The following is a 21856-nucleotide window of genomic DNA, read 5'->3' as shown; positions in this document are numbered from 1 at the left end:
ACATGCGCAGAACGAGGCTAACATGCTCTCAGAGCAAGGGGGCAGGTACCAGGTGTGGCTGGCAGGAGCCTGCCGCCGCCTCAGCTCTGCACTTCTTGTGACCCGAGCTAATAGTTCTCCTTACAGATTAAGGCATTGAGCTTTCTAAATACATCTTACATGGCATCCAACACAAATACACATGCATGTAATATACAAAAACCAAAACTTTCGCAGGACAATACCACTCCTACTCTGTGCAAGGTGTTTCTCCTTTTTTTCTTCCATTCTATTATTGCATTTTTAAAAAGACATAATTGAGTGGGGCGCCTGGGTGGCTCAGTCGGTTAAGTGTCCAGCTCTTGATTTCAGTTCAGGTCATGATCTCAGGGTCATGGGATCATCGAGCCCCATGTCAGTCTCCTCACTCAGTGGCAAGTCTGCTTCAGATTTTCTCTCTCCCTCTACCCGCCCCATGTTCTCTCTCTCTAGAATAAGTAAATAAGTTTCTAAAAAATGAAAAGACATAATTGAGTCTCCCTCTAATGATTACACCACCCAAAAAATGTGTGTGACCTACTCCTTTAAAAAATTGGGGGGTTTTCTGGTACTTTTCTGCAAATTCTGGAATCAGACTACCTAGGTTGGTATCTCAGCTCTGCCAGTTACTAGGTTTATTAAATTGGACATGTTTCTTAACCTCTCTGTGATTAAGTTTTCTCCTATCTGGTGGGAATAAGAATGGAACCTAATTCCTAGGGTTGTTTTAAAGATTTAATGAGTTAACACATGGAAAGCACTTGGGATTGGGAGACATTAGGAGCTCTGACCAGAAAACTGACATGATCTCACGAAGATGAATAAGGCATAGTCCCTGCCCTTACGGAGTTCCCATTCCTATGGGAAAGATATTTTAATGAGGAGGTACTGGGATTAAGAAAAACACGCAGCAATTTAGGGACATGAAGGAGAAATGCGCATTCCAGCCCAAGAAATAAAGTCTAATCTCCAGGAGGTAAGACTGGGAGATAAAATAAAATCAGAAATTTCTATTTACTTAAAAAATATAATACACAGGGTGCCTGGGTGGCTCAGTCGTTAAGCGTCTGCCTTCGGCTCAGGTCATGATCTCAGGGTCCTGGGATCGAGCCCCACATCGGGCTCCCTATTCGCGGGAAGCCTGCTTCTCCCTCTCCCACTCCCCCTGCTTGTGTTCCCTCTCTCGCTGTGCCTCTCTCTGTCAAATAAATAAATAAAATCTTAAAAATATATATATAATACACAAATTTTTAGAGTAATTTCAGGTATATGAAAATCGAAAGGAAAGTACAGTGCAGAGAATTCCTGTATATTCCCTCATCTTCACCCTCACACAGTTTTCCCTATTATTAATATATTGCCTTTGTGTGTTACATTTGTTACAATTGATAAGCCAATATCGATAAACTATTATAAGCGAAGTCCATAGTTTACTTTGGAGTTCACTGTTTGTCCCATACATTCTGTGGATTTGGCAAATGTATAGTAACATGTATTCATCATTACAGTATCAGATGGAATGGTTTCACTGCCCTAAAAATCCCCTGTGCTCTACCTACTCATTCCTCCTTCCCTCCCTTGAAATCCCTGGCCACCACTGATCTTTTATTGTCTCCATAGTTTTGCCTTTTCCAGAATTTCATAGAATTGGAATCATACAGTATGTAGGCTTTTCAGATTGGCTTCTTTCACTTAGCAATGTCTACTTACTTTTTTAAAAAACCTTCCTAAATACAGAATACGTTCAGAAGAAAAAGAACGGATAGAATTGGAAAGTATCTTTTGGGCACTATTCAGGGCTCTGAGTAACCGATAGGCAGAACCAATTTTCTTACAAGCAGCTGCTTAATAGTATTTGTTGAACAAATGTGAATAAATTCCCAGCAGTATGACTACAATATTAACACATGCACAACACGTATTTGTTGAACTGAGCTAAATCCTAACCCCTTGATTACACTTAGGAATTTCCCAGTTCTCCCTGGCCATTCATTTAATAGGAACAGACAACTCTCATGAATTGAACTCTTTCTATATGCAGACACTACGCTAAGCATTTTATAAACATTACTTCAAATCAGCTTTACCAATAATCCTCTGAGCTAGGTATTACTATCCCTGCTTTATAGATGAAGAAACAGGCTCAAAGATGTTAAGAAACTTGCCCAAAGTCACAAAGCAGGGAGAGTGCTCCTTTCATTCACACTCAGATGAGAACCTTATCTCCAGGTTCTTGGTGGTGGAGAAGGGGTGAGAGGGCACTGCTGATGAGTACATCAGCAGTTGCTGTGGAATCTTCTGTGAAAATCCAGTACTCAAAGTCTCCTATGATGCCCTCAAGCAGATATCCTGTGTGATTATAGTCAGGCCAGTCTGCTCACTGCTCCCAAAGTCCCCTACCTTCCACACTGAGGAATTCCCCAAACTATATATGAGGGTTTTTTATTTTTTATTTTTTTTGTCATTGTTGTTTCCTACATGGGACAGAGGCTCATCATTATAGGTGTCACAGCTGCTAGAAGTCCCGAGATGTACATGACACCTCCAGAGATAAGGCAGACATATAGTTCTGTAATGCTGGGGAAATGAGCCCACCATTCACCATTCATTGTAGGAGGAAAGAAGGGGACTCAAAGATCAGGGAGGGCTTGTAATTCATCAAAGATCATTAGACATTTCCACCTACAATTAGAAATGACAAATACCTGATTTTCTCCAATGCTTCCAAACTTCTGATCCAATAAACACAATCTTTCCAAGGAGGTGGACGAGTCTTATAAATCAAACATATCAGCCTGCTAAATGTGGTGAGCGGACAGAGCGTAACCGAAGCAGCTCCGCAAAGACAGATTACTTTCCCTGAATGAACTGAATTTATGAAGGTCCTGATTCTGTATTCATTTCTTTATTGTCTCCCTGCTTCTTTGTACAACTACATATTTTTCTCATATTTTCTCAACTTAAAAACCACCTCAGTGTCATGACAGCAGTAACTGACATTTCAGAGTCAGGGTTTGGTCTGAGACTCTGGATGGGGAAACAAGGCTTGCACAATAATTCCAAGATCATTCTAGATGAGCCCTACCCTAATAAGCTGAACCCTTCTTAGAGCCATAAAGACTTCTCAATCCTATGCCTTTCTCAGAATATAGTGCATCTTCTATCACTGTTTTGGTTTTTTGAGTGGGAACCCTTTATAACACTTTTACCAAGATGTCTTCCACATGAATTTCAATTGACTAATTTAAATCCAAACTCTTGGGCGCCTGGGTGGCTCAGTTGGTTAAGCGACTGCCTTCGGCTCAGGTCAGGGTCCCGGAGTCCTGGGATCGAGTCCCACATCGGGCTCCCGGCTCGGCAGGGAGCCTGCTTCTCCCTCTGACCCTCTCCCCTCTCATGCTCTCTCTCTCAAATAAATAAATAAATAAAATCTTAAAAATAAATAAATAAATAAATCCAAACTCTTCTCCTTGTCTGAATAGCAGTGAAATATTTCTACCGCCTGCCTGAATTCCACACCCTCTTTGTCGCTTCCATCTCACTTGTCTCATTAACCACCATATTCTGGTCATTTATTGACAGAAGCAGCCTAGAACTATAGAATGTCCAGTCGGAAGGGACTGTATCTGAGGCATTCCTATGCTCCAGGCTGTCCCTGTCACATGCTGGCACCTCAGCGGGCACGGTCTCGGCGATAGGAAAATCCCCACCTTGAGAAAATGAGAGTCTGCCAGTCGCTGGCCTTCCTGGCAGGGGTAGGGGCTGGGCTGGAGGGGTGTGGGGCGGGGTGATGGTGGGGAAGTCTTGTCACCATACAACTAGTTAGTGGCTGTCAGGAGATCAGAACCCGAGATGACTTTGTCCAAGCCCATCTTCAGCCCAGTGAAGGGATCTGATGGATAATCTTCTATTTTTTCCCTTTTATTCACTTAATAAGCAAAGACAACAGAGAGAGCAGTGAGCACTTAGCACAGCCCTAGGACATGGAAATCAGTAAATATTTGTTCATTGACTGATTAATGACATCAACACCCAGCTGTCCACGTTCACCCTAATAACAAAGCCCAGGAAGGTATGATCTCCATGCCCCCACAATTCCCCTCCTCCACCCCTGCCCAGCCCAGGAAGGAGCTGTGCTGAACAACTGTGACCATGGCCATTGTGGAGGAAGCTAAGGAAATGATGAAAGGCTTTGAAAGATAAGCATGTGAAGAAAGGGGGAAGGGAGAGGAGAAGTCACAGTGGGTGGGACTTGGAGGGAAGAGAGAAAGGTGGTTGGGTAGAGAGGCTGGGGGCAGGACTGGCATCACCCTCAAAACCATGGCCCCCCACCTGGGTCTCAGAGCCTGCTCTCTTCTCTTCCCTTTTGCTCCTGCAGGGAATATCATTCCATCTTATGTCTAGGTCATACTTTCTTAAGATTTTATTTATTTATTTGACAGAGAGACACAGCAAGAGAAGGAACACAAGCAGGGGGAGTGGGAGAGGGAGAAGCAGGCTTCCCACTGAGCAGGGAGCCCGATGCGGGGCTCAATCCCAGGGCCCTGGGATCATGACCTGAGCCGAAGGCAGACGCTTAACGACTGAGCCACCCAGGCGCCCTGTCTTGGTCATACTTAAAGAGATGATGCACATAGATGTGTGTACGGACTGATACACACACTCATATAGATGCTATTTAACTATAGGTACCAAATTGACGAGTGTTCCAAAACTGGACTCTACTGAGTACAGCCACTCAAACTCGGGGCCCTTCGGAGCTTGCACTCTTGAAATCAGACGCCGATTCAAGGGTGAGTGTCAGCCTCAGCCTCAGCGGGTGCCCTTACCAGACCTGACTGAGAGCTGAGAAGGGCCAGGCCCACTTCATCATTTCTCCTCTTCTCAGTTCCCCTTCACCTGTCACTCCAACACCTCTCCCTGCAAATGTCCTTTGCTGAGCATCCCCTGTGTCCCAGGCATGCTGCCCGGTGCATGCTGCCCGGTGCTACAGACCTGAACTTGGCTCTGAGGAGGCACCATCTCAGCTCTCAGAGTTTTCACACCCAACATAACCTGTGGGCTTCTTGCAAAGCCCAGGGGAGACTTTAGTTGTGAAAATGTTTTGAATAAGTGGAGTATCTGAGCTAATATTACGCCGTGTACTTCAGTGGGGTATATAATGGAGCTCACTAGTGAGCTTGCTGCCGAGAGGAAGAGGAACGGAGCAGTACTTGGTACCTGCTGGTGGGAAATCTGAGCAGCAATCAAGGTGTGAATATGTGGGAGACCATGAGCATCAGGTTCCCAGGGTGAATGGAACTATGAAATTGAAACTGTTTTGCTTTTGCTTTATCATTTTTTTTTTCTTTTTGTGATATACAGAAAAAAAAAAAAAAAAAAACAAAGGAAACCAAATTCAGATTGGTACTTATTCTGTGGGGGCCCAGATGCCAGTCCCCTGCTTATCAGGAAATTGAAAGTATCAGTTGCCCTAGCAACAGAGGCCTGGCTGCTGGAGACCTGCGGGTGGAAGGTGGGGCGAAGGTTGTTTGCCAGTTTGTTCTGAGGAAGGAGGTGGAACCATCACCCACAGCGCTACCAGAGGAAACTGCCTGTGCCCCAAGGTTGTTGTAGAGCTTCCTGCCAGAGCATCTGACGCCAGAGTTCACGACTGAGGTGGGCCTTCACCACAAAGCCTTTCCATAGATGGAGACACCAGAGGGTTTGTGAACGACCAACCAACTGCCTCCTGCTCAGACCCGAGCTCCTTCGTGCTGACTGGGGCGGGGCTGCAGGTAGAGACAGCACCAGGCTTTTGTTTGGTTCTGGGTTTGGGTTATTTTTTTTTTTTTCAGGCTTTCAAATTTCTGTGTTTAAACCCTGGCTCTACCATGTGAAAGCTACAGGACTCCTTCCCTGTAAAAAGGGGACAGGGTATAATGCCTGCTGGCTCAGAGTCATGGAACTTTCTCTCCCATCCGTCTCAATTTTCCCCTTCCCTCTTCTATTCCCAGGATCCCTTTACCCCTCCTCTAGTGTGGCCAGCCAAAACTCAAAACTCTTCTTTATTTGGCAAAGCAATTTTGCTTTCTTTGTGTCATGTGTTGCTCTCTAAACCAGATCCTGGGACCTAACTTTTCAGCAAGTGCTTTGCTGACAACAACAAAAGTTCTCTAGAAGGGATTCTGCCACCAGCTTTAATAGAACATGCATTTCCTTCCCTCATCACGTCTGTACTGGTTCTTCACTCTGCACTTCCCTTGTTTCTCAAGATAACCTACAATGAATGAGATGGACAAACCGACAGCCAAAGTGGCCTACCCTTTTCTACACACTTCACAAATCTGCAGTGCATTGCTTCTCTTACTGACCAGTTCTTTTTTAACAATCTGAGACCAACCACGCCCACCCTTTCCCCCTTCACGTCTCTCCTGTCTTTCTCTCAAGCAGCTTATTTATGAAGTCTTTCCAAATCACTATGCCGTCATGCCAACATGGTAGCAGTGCGTGTTTATTATATACACCTGCCAAACAAGGGAAGGGGGGAGAAATTTGTTTTGTAACAAAATTGCAAAAGCAATCAATCAATGGTAGAAATTGTCAATCACTAATCTAACATTCTTCATGAAGTATGCCCCTTTGATTCTGCTAACAGAACCTCATGCGTTTAGCTACCAGCAGAAATCTTTTGACTCTAGGGAGAGAAGACCTCCTACTCTGGCCATAAAGAATGAATTGCAATTTGCCTAGACCACACATAGAATCTCATTCTCCAAAGGTTGGCTACATGACCCAATGAAATATAAGGGGAAGTTTGCTGGATGTGGCTTCCAGGAAAGCTTTTGCTTTCTTGGGTAAGAAAGGGACAAACTCCACTGGCAGGGTCCCTTTTGTCCCTTTGTCATTTCTTCTTTCCTGGAATACTGATACCATACAGAGCCACCTTGGGACCATGAAGCACAAAAACAAGGGCAAAGATACAATCTGTTGAAGTATGGAGTCATGGAACTCCATAGCAAGAGCCTGAGATGTCGATGGTAACCTTGAGTAGTGGACCAATATTGGTCTAACCAGTCATGTGAAATGACTAATTGCTGAAGAATTGGTCTAACCAGTCATGTGAAATGAACACTCATTTGTTTATGTCATTGGGATTTTTGTTATACATACCTAAATGCAGTCCTAACTGATACATAGTTCTTGCTCTTACGAAATGGTCAGTGGCTCAGTGTATACAACTTGACATCACTCTTCATTCTAAATCCAGGGCATGAAAAAATCCTGTCTGCTCTACTATCAAAATATATCCCCGGGGGTGCCTGGCTGGGTCAGTCAGTAGAGCATGGGATGCTTGATCTTGGGGTCATGAGTTTGAGCTCCACAATGGGTGTACAGCTTACTTAAAAAAAAAAAAAAACCTACAAATATATCCCAGATTTCAACCATTTCTCATTGCCCTGTTGTTAACCTGGATTAAGCCGCCATCATTTCTCACTCAGAATATTACTAGCATTCACTTAACAGGCCACCTGTGTCTAGCCTTCGCCTCTGCACTCTGTTCTCCACAGAGCAGCCAGAGTGATTCCATTCAAAGGCAAATGAGATGGTATCACTTCCATCATCAAAACTCTCCAGTGGTGTCCAGGTTACCCAGAGTAGAAGCCAAAATCCTTAAAGTGACCTACGGAGCACTGTGTGATTTAGCTCCTGGTGTTTTGTCGTTTTGTTTAGTTTCCACTATTCAGCTTTGAAGTTCTACTGCTATCTTTTTCTTCAGAATCTCATCTACTTCTATGCCCATCAGTGAATTTTTCGTTTTGAGTATTTCATTTTTCAGCTCTTGAGCTACCTTTTTTATTGGGTTTCTCTCTTCATTGTACTTGCGTTTCCCTTTACATTCTTGAACGTACTTACAATAGCTGGTGTTAATCTCTGTCACTTCTAGGCCTGTTTCTAGACAGATTTTTCCCCCTTGTTCTGAGTCACATTACCTGTTTTTTGGCATATCTAATAATCATCATTGGATGCCGAACATTCTTACGTTGTCGAATGTTTAGTGTGTGTGGACAATCAGTTCATATACTCACAGATTGACTCGAGCACTTTGCAGCTCGTGTTAAGCTTTGTCAGGGAAGGGCTAGAGCCGTCTTTAAGGGCCAGCATGTCCTTTACTAAGCATTGAATCTTCCGAGATCCCAATTTAATTTCCTAGCTGCTCAACCAACACTTTCCACCTGGACTCGCTCAGAGTTCACAGTCCTGCACGATGGGTTGCCTAACATCTGAAAACATGGTTTCACAGATTTAATCTAGATTTCTAGTTTATGGCATGAGGGTTACCGAGTTGTATCTGGAAGTGGCCACAAACACTTCTTTTTTTTTAACGAATTCTGCATTTTTTATTTCATTTTGCCATTTTTGCCATCAGGCGAAATGATTAATAATGATGCTGAAGATGGAGGTGAAGGTGGCCATAGCTCTTTGGAATATGGATGGAGCTCAAGCGGATTTAAAAGTTATGAAGAGCAGAGTGACTCAGAGTACCACAATGGGGTCCCCAGGTCCTTCCTGTGCAGTAACCACCAAAAGCAAGTATGTGTTCAGTCTGTGTAAGAGACAGAATATCTCATGTTTTGTTTTTTCAAGTTTTTATTTAAATTCTAGTTAGTTAACATATATGGTAACATTGGTTTCAGGTCTAGAATTTAGTGATTCATCACTTACATAGAACACACCCAATGTTCATCACAAGTGCCCTCTTTAATATCCATCACCCATTTAGTCTAGCTCCCACCCACCTCCCTCCATCAACCCTCAGTTTGTTCTCTGTAGTTAAGAGTCTCTTATGGTTTGCTTCCCTTTCTCTCTTTTTTTTTTCCTTCCCCTATGTTCATCTGGTTTGTTTCTTAAATTCCACATACACGTGGGGTGCCTGGGTGGCTCAGTCGTTAAGCCTTTGGCTCAGGTCATGATCCCAGGGTCCTGGGATTGAGCCCCGAATCGGAGTCCCTGCCCCACGGGGAGCCTGCTTCTCCTTCTCCCACTCCCCCTGCTTGTGTTCCCTCTCTCGCTGTATCTCTCTCTGTCAAATAAGTAAATAAAATCTTTAAAAAAAAAAAAAAACTCCACATATACGTGAAATCATATGGTATTTGTCTTTCTCTGGCAGACTTATTTCCCTTAGCATAATACTCTCTAGCTCCATCTACATCATTGCTAATGACAAGATTTTGTTCTTTCTGATGACTAATATTTCATCATATATATATATATATATATATATATATATATATATATATATATATATACATCTTCTTTACCCATTCATCAGTGATGGACATTTGGGCTCTTTCCATAGTTTGGCTATTGTTGATTATGCTGCTATAAATATAAACATCAGGGTGCATGCACCCCTTTGAATCTGTATTTTTGTATCCTTTGGGTAAATACCTAGTAGGGCAATTGCTGGGTTGTAGGGTAGTTCTATTTTTAACTCTTTGAGGAACTTCCATATGACCACAAACACTTATTAAATGTGCATTAAACTAGCATTTCAGCCTCCATGCTAGTGTCTAAGATACCAAGTTGAGTGTGAGTCCATTGGCATGTGGTAGAGGAAGTGAAACTCAGAATGGGGAAATAACTTGCCTAAAGACAAGCTGTTGCTGGAGCTAGGAGTAGTGCCCAGGTGTTTTGTGCTCTTAGGCTGACCTTTATGCTCAAACTATATCATCTTTTCCTGGCTTAGCTCCTCTGAGCGCTCCCTCCCCCTCAGTTCCTGTCTTCTAACATTTGCAATACTGACTCCCCTCCAACACCTCCCCCTACCTTCTTTCAGACTATCTGGGAAAGGTCTTTCAGGCCCAGTGCATCAGACCGTTTAGAAGGACCGAGACCCACTCCATCACAAGCCAGTGGGATGAGATTTCTGATTCTCCCCACTTTGACATCTGCCTCAGATTTCCCCCAAAGGCCCCTCTTACCAGCTCGCAACAAGAGGAGACCACATCTGTGAAATTGTGTTGTGACCAGCAATACTTAAGCAAATGGGATTCATCAAAAAACAATTAGAGTAGAAAACATCTGCTTCTGTGTGTCAGGTGATGAGGGGCTAAGGGTCACAAAAGGCCTCTTTTCTCCAGAAGGACTCATTCCAGGGACTTGCTGCCCAGCTGCAGGGGTGCCTCGGCTGCTGGTTTTCTCAGGGTCTGCTCTGATGCAGAGATCCTTTTTTCCCAAGGTCATGCCCTTACTAGGTGACTGAATGAGATGGATGTATAAAGGCTTGGGCATGTTAGTCTGAAACAGGGCAACTCTGTTGGACAGCACTTGTTCTGAAGCTCCCCATCAGGTGGGCCAAAGCTTTGTAAGGGTTGCCACCGCGACTTGGCTTCTCCCCCTGCCCACTCCTGCCTCCTCCCCAGCCTCTCCCAGGTGACAGTTCCTGGTGAATGATCTGTGCCCAAGTTCTGGCTCCACATTTGTTTCCAGAGAACCCAATCTGTGACTCCAGGAACCATCACTGGGCCATATAGTCCAAGTTTCCTGCAGCCATGGTCTCGAGGTTAGGCAATGGGTGATAACCCCATAGGACCCTCCCCCTGATAAAACAGGTGTGGGCCCCTCATAACTTTCCACCTCCCTTCTTTACCGATGTGATGGAAAATTGAAGTGAACATCCAGAATGTATTGGAAAATAGTATCAGATATTTACTGAGTGTGCATTCTGAGCCAAGGCACTGGGCTGCACCAACATGATCACCTTTAATCTCCACAAACGATCCCACAGGAAAGGTAACCCTAACATCCCCACTCTGTAAAGACCTTCCCTAGCCTCTGTCTGCGAAGAGTCGTGGCAGGTGCATGGGTAGGTGATGAATGACCATCTCAGGCTCCTTCCAGGGGCCTGGCCCCCTCTACTACAGCGTGAGCTCCCGACAATGGTTTCCTTCTCATCTCTGGCTGGAGCTTATATCCTCCCTTTGCTCCTTCCTCCCCCAACCCTCAGTTCTGCAGATCTGGCAGGCCCTGCGCTGGGCCCCACTAGCAAAGCAGAGGCACTTTCAGTACCCAACACCCACCCTTGAAAGTAGGAACATGAGAAGCTCTCAGCCCACATCCTGTATCTGAGCGAAGTTCTCACAGGTGGTTCAACCCAGACAAGCCTTTACGCAATATTGTTCAGCTCACCGCCAGTCTGACAACCACCAAATCTGGGTTCCCAGGAGGCCACTCATTCATTCATCCATCCATTTATCAACAATGAACTACCAGTGATGGCCCTACTGGTTACAGGGGCTGCCTGGAAGTACACAGACGAACCACCTATTCATTTATTCATACGCTTGTTTATTTAACAATGACTTACAGAGATCCTATTTTGTCTGAAGCACACGTCCTGACAAAATGGTGGGAGCAAGAAGCGGTCTTGACCTTGCATTCCTCAGGAAGAGAGGAAGGTTAGAGTCCATTATTCAACTACTTTACTATATAGTCCAGTCTCACACACAAGGACCAGATGTACTTTGGACGTACAAGAGGTCTTTAGTTCAGGTGGGATAGTGACTTCTCACGCAGAAGGGGCTCTCAGACAAGGTGGGTGTTTGGGCATCTCCTCTAGTTGGTTCCTCTCTAGTTCTTTTTGGGCTGGGTCTTTTCAGTTAGGCTCTCTGGGTGCCTCGCAGGGGCACTCTTCTCACCAAGGAACAAATACCTCTTTCAGAAGCTGCTCTCTCCTCTTTCCTCCCAGTGCTCTGCGTTGTAGACCAGCCTTTCTTAGCATGCTTCCCATGTGTTCCCAAGGCTGACATTTGCTGAAAAAGCCCATCCCTTCCTCTGCCTAGAGGCACATAAACAAAATGCCCCTTTCTGTTATGCCAAGTTTAGGCCTGAACCAGGTCCCAGAAAGCAAGGTGGGGAGGTGCCACGCATTAGTAATGCATGCATGTTGGGGCAAGCAAGAAAACCCATCTCGCCATATTTAGAACAGAGTGTTTCTTCCTCCTTTTTCTGCATTTTCCCCTTCGACTTTCCCTGCTGTTCTTCCTCTGCTTCCTCCTTCTTTTGGGTCATTACCTATTTCCTCAATGAGCCAGACTCATTGAGCTAGACTCATTTCTCACTCCCTACTCATCCTCCCAACTTTTCTGAGATAATCCCTATCCCAAGAGAAGACTGAGAGGCTGGGGGAGACAGTACCTTCCCAGGAGCCTATCAAGTGTCGAGCCCCCTGCCAACCACCACCAGAGGGCGCTGCTTCCCCTGGCCTCCTGAGCGGGAGGCTGTCTCTCCCAGTCCAGGCACGGGGTGGTGCAGAGGCTCGGCAGGGGCCTCCACCCAGGTTTCTGTCTGGACAGTGGCAGTGCCTCTGTTGCCTCGCTAATAAAGCGCTATCTTACATTTTTATTCGCTCTTTGGCAGAACAGGCTTCTGGATTTCCTCCTCAAGCAAATCACTAAAGCATATGGTTTCTGACCAAACCTTGGGTTAATTGGTTTTCCCCACTTTTAGGGATTCAAGTCTTCCCTGGGGTTTCAGAGCTAGGTCTTGCCTTCTTAGACCCCTGTAAATCAAGGTGACCCAGAACTGGCATTTAAATCTGACCTTATTAACCAAAAACGGATGTCCTCACATCTCCGGCCATTTGGCAATTCTCAATTGCTGCGATGCTCCCAAAGGCTCATCGGTCACTCTTGCTCCCCATGTCTGCCCAGGGAGACCATTCCCGTCCCCAAGACTTCACTGATGGCCGAGTGCTGCGTATGTTTTAACTTTTCTTCTGCACCCTGGTTGGCAATGCCCAGACCCTCTTTCCAATCCTATCTCAAAACTCACTTTCTTTTTAAGTTTTAATTAAAATTCCAGTTAGTTAACATACAGTGTAAGATTAATTTCAGGGGAACAATATAGTGATTCAACACTTCCATACAGCTGGTGCTCATCACAAGCGCACTCCTTAATCCCCATCACCTATTTCACCCATCCCCCCACCCACCTCCCCTCTGGGAACCATCAGTTTGTTCTCTATAGTTAAGACTCTATTTCTTGGTTTGCCGCTCTCTCTCTTTCTTCTCCCCTTTGCTCTTTTGTTTTGTTTCTTAAATTCCACATATGAGTGAAATTATATGGGATTTGTCTTTTTCCTACTGACTTATTTCTCTTATCAAAGCTCACTTTCTAGGGGAAGCCAGTCTGATCCCTGCCAGAGTCCCCCCTCATTCCAGTCACCAGTCTCTGTCCCATTGGTACTGCTACGCTGCCCGGACTCAATCCTCTCCTCCTTCCTTCTGTATCTTGCCTCACTCCTGCCCATGTCCTCCTTCCCGGGTTCCATCAGAAGCCATACATGAAGACTGACAGACTGGACTTCATAAAAACATTGTTGTAATTGCACAAATATAAACAAAATATGAAGGAAAAAACATGGGAAAAATCGAAATAAATATGAGAGAGAAAAGATCAATACATGTAATACAGAGAGAACTCCTAAAAAGCAATACAAGAAAGATGGACAATCTGATAGGAATGGACAGGCAACTCAGAGTAGCAATAGTATTGGCCAATAAATACAACCTTTAATTTTAATATAAGTTAAAATAAGAAGGCATCATTGTTTAATATAAAAGGTATAAAAGACTGATAATACCCATTATTTGTTAGAATGGGGGTAATAGGCATACTCCATACACTGGTGGAGGGAATATAAACTGAACCACGTTTTGAAGAGTAGTATAGAAATAGTAAGTGCATGTTCTTTTATACGAACTCAGTGCAGTATTGTGTTATTGTGGAATTTAGAAACAACTAAAATTAGTGAGAGATTGTAGCCACTAAAAGGAGATTAAATTGATATATCTAAATTGATGACATGTAAGGATGCTTTATCTTAAATTGTTGAATGTGTGTGTATAGAGACAGCGACAGAGACAGAGAAAGAAGAAAGTTAGGAATGATATATACTAAACCATTAACGGTGGGGTTTTTTTTAGAGCATGAGTAGTTACTTTCATTTTCTGCCTTATATACTTCCGTATTCTTTAGGGTTTGTTGCAATGCACACTTGCTACAATTATAAATTTTTTTCAAATTTCCAGTCTGGGGGAAAAAAGGAACAATTTGTTTACGTATTTGTCTCTCCCCCTAAGGACGTAAGTTGTTAGAAAGCTGGAACCAAATCATATTTATATGTATAAAGTTGCTGGCATAAATACTCCATTCATATGTATATATATATATATATATGAAATACTCCATATGAATATATATTCATATATATGAACTATATGTGTATATATATATATATGTGTATATTGTTTTTTTAGAGAGAGAACACGTGTGTGCGCGCAAGCCGGCGAGGGGATTGAGGGGGGAGGGAGGGAAGGGCAAAGGGAGAGGGAGACAGAGAATCTCAAGCAGGCTCCATGTTCAGCACAGAGCCCCCTGAGAAAATGACCTGAGCCGAAATCAAGAGTCGGACACTTAACCAACTGAACCACCCAGGTGCCCATCCCCATCCATTAATATATTTTGAATTGATTTTCTTTTACACATTTTAAAGGTTGATACTCTATTTAGCATATCCTTCATTCCCTATAGTATTATATTTAGTTGTATTTAGATATTTGCCTCCCTAAGTAGAGTCAATTTCCTTGACGCAGATCAGATGCATCCCTTATAAGCTCCTAACAGCTCATTGCTAAGTGTAGACTTCCCATAATGTTTGCTGTACTTGTTGGATACTGAGTGATTAAAAGTCTTACTCCCTTTCTAGACTCCAACCCCTCCAGCCATGTTCTCTTCCTCTTCCGAGGTGGAGCTTTGACTTCAGAACAGACTACGGTCTGTGTGACTGGGAAAGAGCAGAAGTCTGGGAAGGAATGTCTCCAGTTTAGTTTTTGAGTCAGGATAGGCAATGTAACAATAGAGCAGAAGACCTTACTTGGGATAGAATCCACAACTTAGACCTGGAAGGAGATTTGTTTCAGAAGGTCGCAAACAATTGTCATGATCTTGAAGGTAACACAATCCCAGCCAGGGTGGGAAACAGGCTGAGTGCTGGGCAGAGTGGGACAAAAGAGCCTGGGCGAGACCATTTTCACATATTTGGGCTGATCCATTCTTCTGTTCCTTTGCAACGGTCTGTCTTGTTTTCTTATTGATTACGCTGGTTCTGTCCTTTTGGTGGGTTTCCCATAGACTTTTAAAGTAATAACTGTAAGCTTTGCGCAGTGGCAGTATCGTAGCCAATGAGGTTTATCCGAGGCGTGATTATTGCTAATTAAAGTAATAACTGTAATAATTTTGACTACCATTTATTGAGCACAGTCTGAGTTAAGGGCTTTTTTTCACATGTGTAGTAGGGTAAACACTGACTCTACCACAATCCTTCATTACAAAAGCATCAGTTTTAATTTTCTAAATCAGAATAAACCTGATCCTATGCCCTTAACTCACTGGACTGATATCTGATCTCAATCATTAGTAAAGCTCGTTCTCCCCCACCAATAGTTGATCTGACTCTAGTCCAGATATTCAGGAGTTCCCACGGTCATTGTTGCTATGCTCCTGCCCAAGCCTACCTATTGCCTAAAGGCAGGTGGTTTGGCTGCCTCTGTCATCCCTGGGTTACAGGTAACCTATGGGTTCTTGGGCAGGTAGGGGCTGTTGCTGACCCACCAGCCAAGCCAAGATGGTCAGAGTGGAGGAGCAGAGGGCTGGGGCTCTTGCAGACAGACATCTGGAGAAGACTGGCCATGCTGTCCAGGAATAGGGCCCAGAGCAGTTTGAAAGCTCCTAGACTAGATGGCTGGGCAGCAGCCTTCCATCACTGAATGATGTAGTTTTGGAATGTAGGTGAGGCTCAGTGGGGTGGAGTCCAGAGCCAACGACCAAGAAAGAACTCTTGAGGCATTTTTGCTGCAAAATGGTGGTTTATTAAAGCACGGGGACAGGACCCGTGGGCAGAAGACCTGCTGCCCTGTGGTCTTGAGGAGTGGCTGATTATATACTCACGAGTTGGGGAGGTGAGGACAAAGGGGGTGTCCAGAAGGACTGTCATATGCTAAAGACTCTCAGGATACTGGAGGCCTGGTTATTGTCAAGCCAAGGTTGTTTTTCCCTCTAATGAGGCACTAACATGAAGACAGTTGGGAGTTTCCTGGAGGAATGTTACATTCCTCCCATCACACGTCCTTGTCAATGGGCTTCAGGTTCAAAAGAAATTCAATTTTCTTTACATTTCCTTCTACCTCAGCCTCCCTCAATTTCATGTAGGGGAGGGTGATGTTAGGGCTTCAGGAAACTGAGCTATGTCTCTCTGGAAGTTAGGCTATTGATAAGAAAGCTTCTTCCTTGTAAATCACTAGGACATTTGTACACTGAGGGAGACTCCTGTCCTGCAGGACTGTGATCTCTATCACTTAACCATTTATTTTTCCTTTAGGGCAGCCAGGAGTGCCTGAGGAATGTCACAAATATCACATGGCGGGGGGGTGTAGTGTGCCAGCTTCTTTCTGCTTTGTCCTCAGCTAGCCTTCTGCTCCCTCATCGTGAGCATCTATGTTTTAGTGACTCAGTTCAGGCCTCAGGTTACTAACTTGGGCTTTGAAATATGTTTTTGTTTGTTTCCAAGCTTAACTTATATAAGAGTAGGCAAGGTGACCTTAGTGCCTGCTTCCTCTCCAGGAATTTTGTGTGGGATTCTTCGAGGCTAGATGAGGCCCTCCAAATCTCCCCCTCTGGGCCTTCCCTTGACTTCCTTTCAGACCTTGGACTTGGCTTTGTTCTCCTGCCACGGCTGACTTGTTCCCTGAGGCGCGCACACACACACACACACACACACACACCATTTTGCTCCAGCAAGTGTGGCCTCGTTTGTGCAATCTTGACCCTGTGGTGTAAGACTGTCCTGTTCTTACTATTTGTGGGGCCCAGGGCTAGGGTACAAGTGCAGATCTGCATTTCATATGTTTAAATATTTAAAGGAGCTAACTGTTAAAATATGATTTATACTCCCATGTTAGCAAATGGGATTTCACAACAACCTAGAAGATCAGGATTGAATTTAGCATTCTCAGACTCCTAGGAATTCTGTATGAGCATGTGTTCGGCACTCAGCCCATGGGGCAGCCCCCCTCTTCTCCCTTTCAGCTTCTCACAGAGCAGGGGCTTCACACACACACACATAAATACACACAAACACACACAAGATCCTCTGGGCCATGCATGTGCACACCAGCCTCGAGGTCCACATTCAGGATGACGGGAGCAAGGCAAATGCCTATGCAGGCCCTGACAGTGAGCACCAGGCTATTTGGACAAGAATCCTGAGTCATGGTTTAGAAGAGGAGAGATGTGAGTTCCAGGTGGATGTGCCTTTAGCCCTGGAGTCTTGTCTCATGGCGAGGGATGCAGCTGGTGGAGGACCAGAGCAGAACCACCAAAAGCAGGGGGCAGCCTACTATGGCCCATAGGTCAAATCCAGCCCACTGCCTGTTTTTGTAATTAAATTTTTTTGGAAGAGCTATGTCCAGTTTGTTGACACATTGCCTATAGCTGCTTTCTCTATATAGTGGCAGGCTTGGGACAGACACAACATGGCCTGCAAAGCCTGCAATATTCCTCTCCGGCCCTTTATAGAAAAGTTTGCAATTCTTCCTCTATAGGATGGTGCCCAAAGCAGGCCCTAAAGCTGTTAGGATATAAGGCTGTTTCCGGGTCCAGACACCTTCATTTCACCATAAATTTCCCCTGATTCTCCCACTTCTCTTCCCTTCCTTTCCTTCTAGAAAAATGATTTTTTTTAAAGATTTTATTTATTTATTTGAGAGAGAGAGAATGAGAGACAGAGAGCATTAGAGGGAAGAGGGTCAGAGGGAGAAGCAGACCCCCTGCTGAACAGGGAGCCTGATGCGGGACTCGATCCCAGGACTCCAGGATCATGACCTGAGCTGAAGGCAGTCGCTTAACCAACTGAGCCACCCAGGCGCCCTAGAAAAATGATTTTTAATCTAAACTTTGAACCCCACTTTAATCCTCACAGCTTATGAAGGAGGTCATACAGGCCTGATTTGCAGATGGCAATGAGATCCGAAAGACAGTGAGAGCCAGACGCTCGGGGATTTATTTCTGAGGGGTTTTAAATATTTCCTTATGGCTGAGAAGACACCCAATGTACGTACCACAGAACAGGGGTGGCAGGCAGTGCCAGAGTAGGGGAACTCAGTCCCCCAAGCCCCCTAAACACTACCCCAGTGCTCAGATTTTCTTACGGTAAGGTGGGCATTCCCTGGGACACCTCTCTGATCTTCTAACCAGTTTAGTGGTTTCCTCGGGTCATTGTGTTCTCAAAGAAGCAGAAAAGCAGAATAATCAACAGCACAAGATGGAGTCAGACTGCCTGGGTTCACATATTGGCTTTGTCGCTAACTTACTGGCTGTATAGCCTTGGGCAAGTTATTTACCTTCTCTGTGCTCCAGTTTTCTCATCAGCAAAATGGGAATAATAGGAGTACTTATCTCCCAGAGCAACCGAGCTCTCAGCATCACTCTTCCCAGGACAGGTGAGTTGCTGTCGTTTTTCTGGATTATTTTCTCCCCAGATCCTCAGCACGTATTCTACATGTCCCAGGAGGTGCCACCCACAAGGGACTCATTGTGGATACTCATTGTGGATACTGTCACCTGGAGTCTGCCACATGCAATGCAGGCTCACAGCCACCTGAGAGCTAGCTAGCTACCGATTTACTGCCCCAAGAATATTAAAGTTTTAAAAAACATTTTAAAGTTGAGGAAACAGGGACGCCTAGGTGGCTCAGTCAGTTAAGCATCTGCCTTCGGCTCAGGTCATGATCCCAGGATCCTGGGATCGAGCCCTGCGTCGGCTCCCAGCTGAGCAGGGAGCCTGCTTTTCCCTCTCCTCCTGGCTCCTGCTCTCTCTCCCTATCTCTGTTTCTCTCTCCAATAAATAAATCTTATAAAAAAATAAAGTTGAGGAGACTGAACCACAGAGAGGTTAAAAGCTTTCCCTAGCCCACAGACTAGTGAGGGGCAGAACCCAGGAATGCCTGATCAGATAGGTTAATTGACACTTTGGTCCAGTTGGGAATCCAATGGGCAGGTTGTAAGATCAAGCTCTCAGGACCTGGGTGCATGCTGGAAGACATCACAGAAAAGAGAAATTCGGTCTGAATCTTGGCTCTGCCACCTTACTTTTTAGGTGATCTTAGACAAATGGCTTAACTTCTCTGAATATCACTTAAAGGTCAAAGAGATTGTGGTTTCCTGCCAGTGACCTCTTCACTGTGTGCTGGACTGGAAGCAAAGCAGGGGAGCTGGGGTGAAAATGGAACCATGAACTCTTATTTCCAGCAAGGAGCAGTGGGGTGCGGAGAAAAGAAAGGGAGGGACAAGTGAAAGGTGGCCCAAGCAGAGCCGGGCACATCTGAGTCGGACAGTTGCTCCTGCACCTGCCCCAGGTCTGTTCCTTCCTCCTGAAAGGAGCCACCAGGGTGTGAAACAACCCCTAGGAGGCGCCCTATGCCTAGAAGGGGGACCAAAGGATTGTGTTTGTCAACCTTAAGAGCTTCACCCTCAAGGTAAGGCCCTCCATGCTCCTCCTTCTGCTCAGTTGGGAGAGAGAGCGCCTCCCAGTGCATTTGATGAATTACAATCCCAGGTGAGGCAAGACCAGGGAGGCCCTAAGGTTTCAAGGTGAGCTAATGACCCAGCTGCAGAGTCCGGCAGTTAGAGGAGCCCTTCTGCTCCCATGCAGCCACAGCTGGCTTCCTTCCTTCCCTTAGCTCCTGTACCTTCCCGTCGTCCCCCCAACTCCTGAAGACTCCCTTTTGGTCTCTTCCCCTGCTCTGCTCTGGTCCTGATCCAGTTCAAGGACCAAAGTGTAGATCAGAGTTTCTTTCCCTCCTTTGTTCCCCTTCTGCTTATGGAAAATATATATAGGAGGTGAGAGATCTTTCAGGCCATTAGGCTTCTGCCCCCGGTCTTTGCATGCTCAGGTGTGGGAGGTAACTGCTGACCAACCCCGGGGCCCTTCACTCCGTACCTCCCCATCTGGAGCCCTCTATCTTTGCCCAGACACCTGCTGTCAAAGGGCCTTATGTCTCTTATGACACTACAGCCCACCCAAGCTCCAACTCAGACAAGCCTTCTCAGAAGGTGGTTGGTAGTAACAGAGGGCAGGGGGGAGAGGGATGCTTGGAGTCCAAGACTCATTCTCCCTGACTTGGCAGTCCTAAAATCTTTCCTTGGAAACAAATATGTCCATGAGTCCGTCAAAGTCCCTGTGAGTAAGTCACTCTCCCATTCCCTCCTCCCCATGATTGGATCATCCCCCTCCCACCATCCTCCTGGATTAACATTCATAATAATAATTCTAAGAGATAGTACTTTTTTTTTAAGATTTAATTTATTTGTTTGACAGAGAGAGACACAGCGAGAGAGGGAACACAAGCAGGGGGAGTGGGAGAGGGAGAAGCAGGCAGGGAGCCCGATGCAGGGCTTGATCCCAGAATCCTGGGATCATGACCTGAGCCGAAGGCAGACGCTTAACAACTGAGCTACCCAGGTGCCCCTAAGAGATAGTACTATTATCCCATCATTAAATGGAGGAAACTGAGGCACAGTGAAGTTAGTGATTTGTTCATGGCCACACAGCTTGTGGCAGAGCTGGGCTGTGAACTTGGATAGCACAGATTCAGGCCCAGAGCTCTTAATCTCTGGTTCGGGTAGGATGTTGGCTGAGAGGAGCCCCCAGTGACCCTCCAGACACATTTGTCCTGGGAAAGGAGTCCATTCCAGAACCCACAGGGGCCCTTTTCTTACTCTCTTCAGGTTGCAGAGCACCCACCTTTACCAGAGTACCAGCTCAGCCCCCATCACCACTGTGGCTCCTGGGGTGGGAGTGCGGGTGATAGTGGATTCTGTGCCAGGAGGTCCGAGGGTCTCTATCCCGGCCCCCCCCCCACCAAGGGCGCCTTCTACATCTATGTGGATGGGCACACCTGTGAGGAGGCTTGGCAGACGGGTCTGGTGTTTGAGCCGACTGCTGTTGCTGTAACTTGTCATAAGCCATCCACCTGTGGGGTCCATTGGGGACCATAGGACGGGAGGATAATTAGGTGGAGGTTTTGCTTCAGAATGCCGGCTGTCTCTTTGGATTTATAAATCTGCATGCTTCTGCCCTGCATGTAAAGGAGAAGCCCACCTTCCTGCTCTCCAGAGGCTGGAGCTGGAAGGAAGGCAGAGCAGTGGTTGGGACCTCTCTGAGCATCTCTGTGGGAAGTTCTGGTCTTTTGGCCCCATCCTGAGGACAAATGGAAAGGAAATGGGAGGCTCTGGGGGGCAAGAGAGATCATAGTCCTTGTTCCTTCCCACAAATAGACTTCCAAAGGGTCTTACAGAAGGACTGAGAAGAGTAGCTGGACTCAGGACACTTAATTTACTGCCTCACCTCCTTCAGGAGCTCTTCCTTCCCCAAGTTTACATCTCCCAACTCCAGGGCTCAAACCCCACGCAGCCATCCTGGTTGATGGAGGACAGAGCATGATGTCGGGACAGTCTCAGCACTCCATTTCCACACCTGCAAGATTAGGAACAAAGACCGTCAGCACTGATTCCAAAATTACCTTTTAAAAAAATTACCTCCTTATCATCTTTATTGCCACACCACACCCAAACATACCTTTCAGTTCCCTCAGGGAAGGCACCAAGAAAATGAAAAGAAAAGGCACATTACAGCAGGGGAGGGAGGTCTCGTTCCTACCATCTTCAGGACAGCATGGCCTCTGCCCATCCCCAGGCCAGTGCCCAAGCTGAAGAAGCCGAGGAAGAATGCAGCTCA

The 21856-nt window shown here is 45.6% G+C and overlaps 1 pseudogene; it reads left to right on the top strand.

Annotated features, from left to right (window-relative positions):
- The first annotated feature begins 15216 nt into the window (after positions 1-15216).
- On the top strand, positions 15217-15291 carry LOC123860565 (U4 spliceosomal RNA; annotated as a pseudogene).
- The last annotated feature ends 6565 nt before the right edge of the window (positions 15292-21856 follow it).

This window comes from Mirounga angustirostris, unplaced genomic scaffold, assembly GCF_029215605.1.
Source record: "Mirounga angustirostris isolate CCGP_5_RB_7025 unplaced genomic scaffold, mMirAng1.0.hap1 SCAF_4, whole genome shotgun sequence".
NCBI lineage: Eukaryota > Metazoa > Chordata > Mammalia > Carnivora > Phocidae > Mirounga > Mirounga angustirostris.
This window is presented reverse-complemented; position numbering and strand designations above follow the sequence as displayed.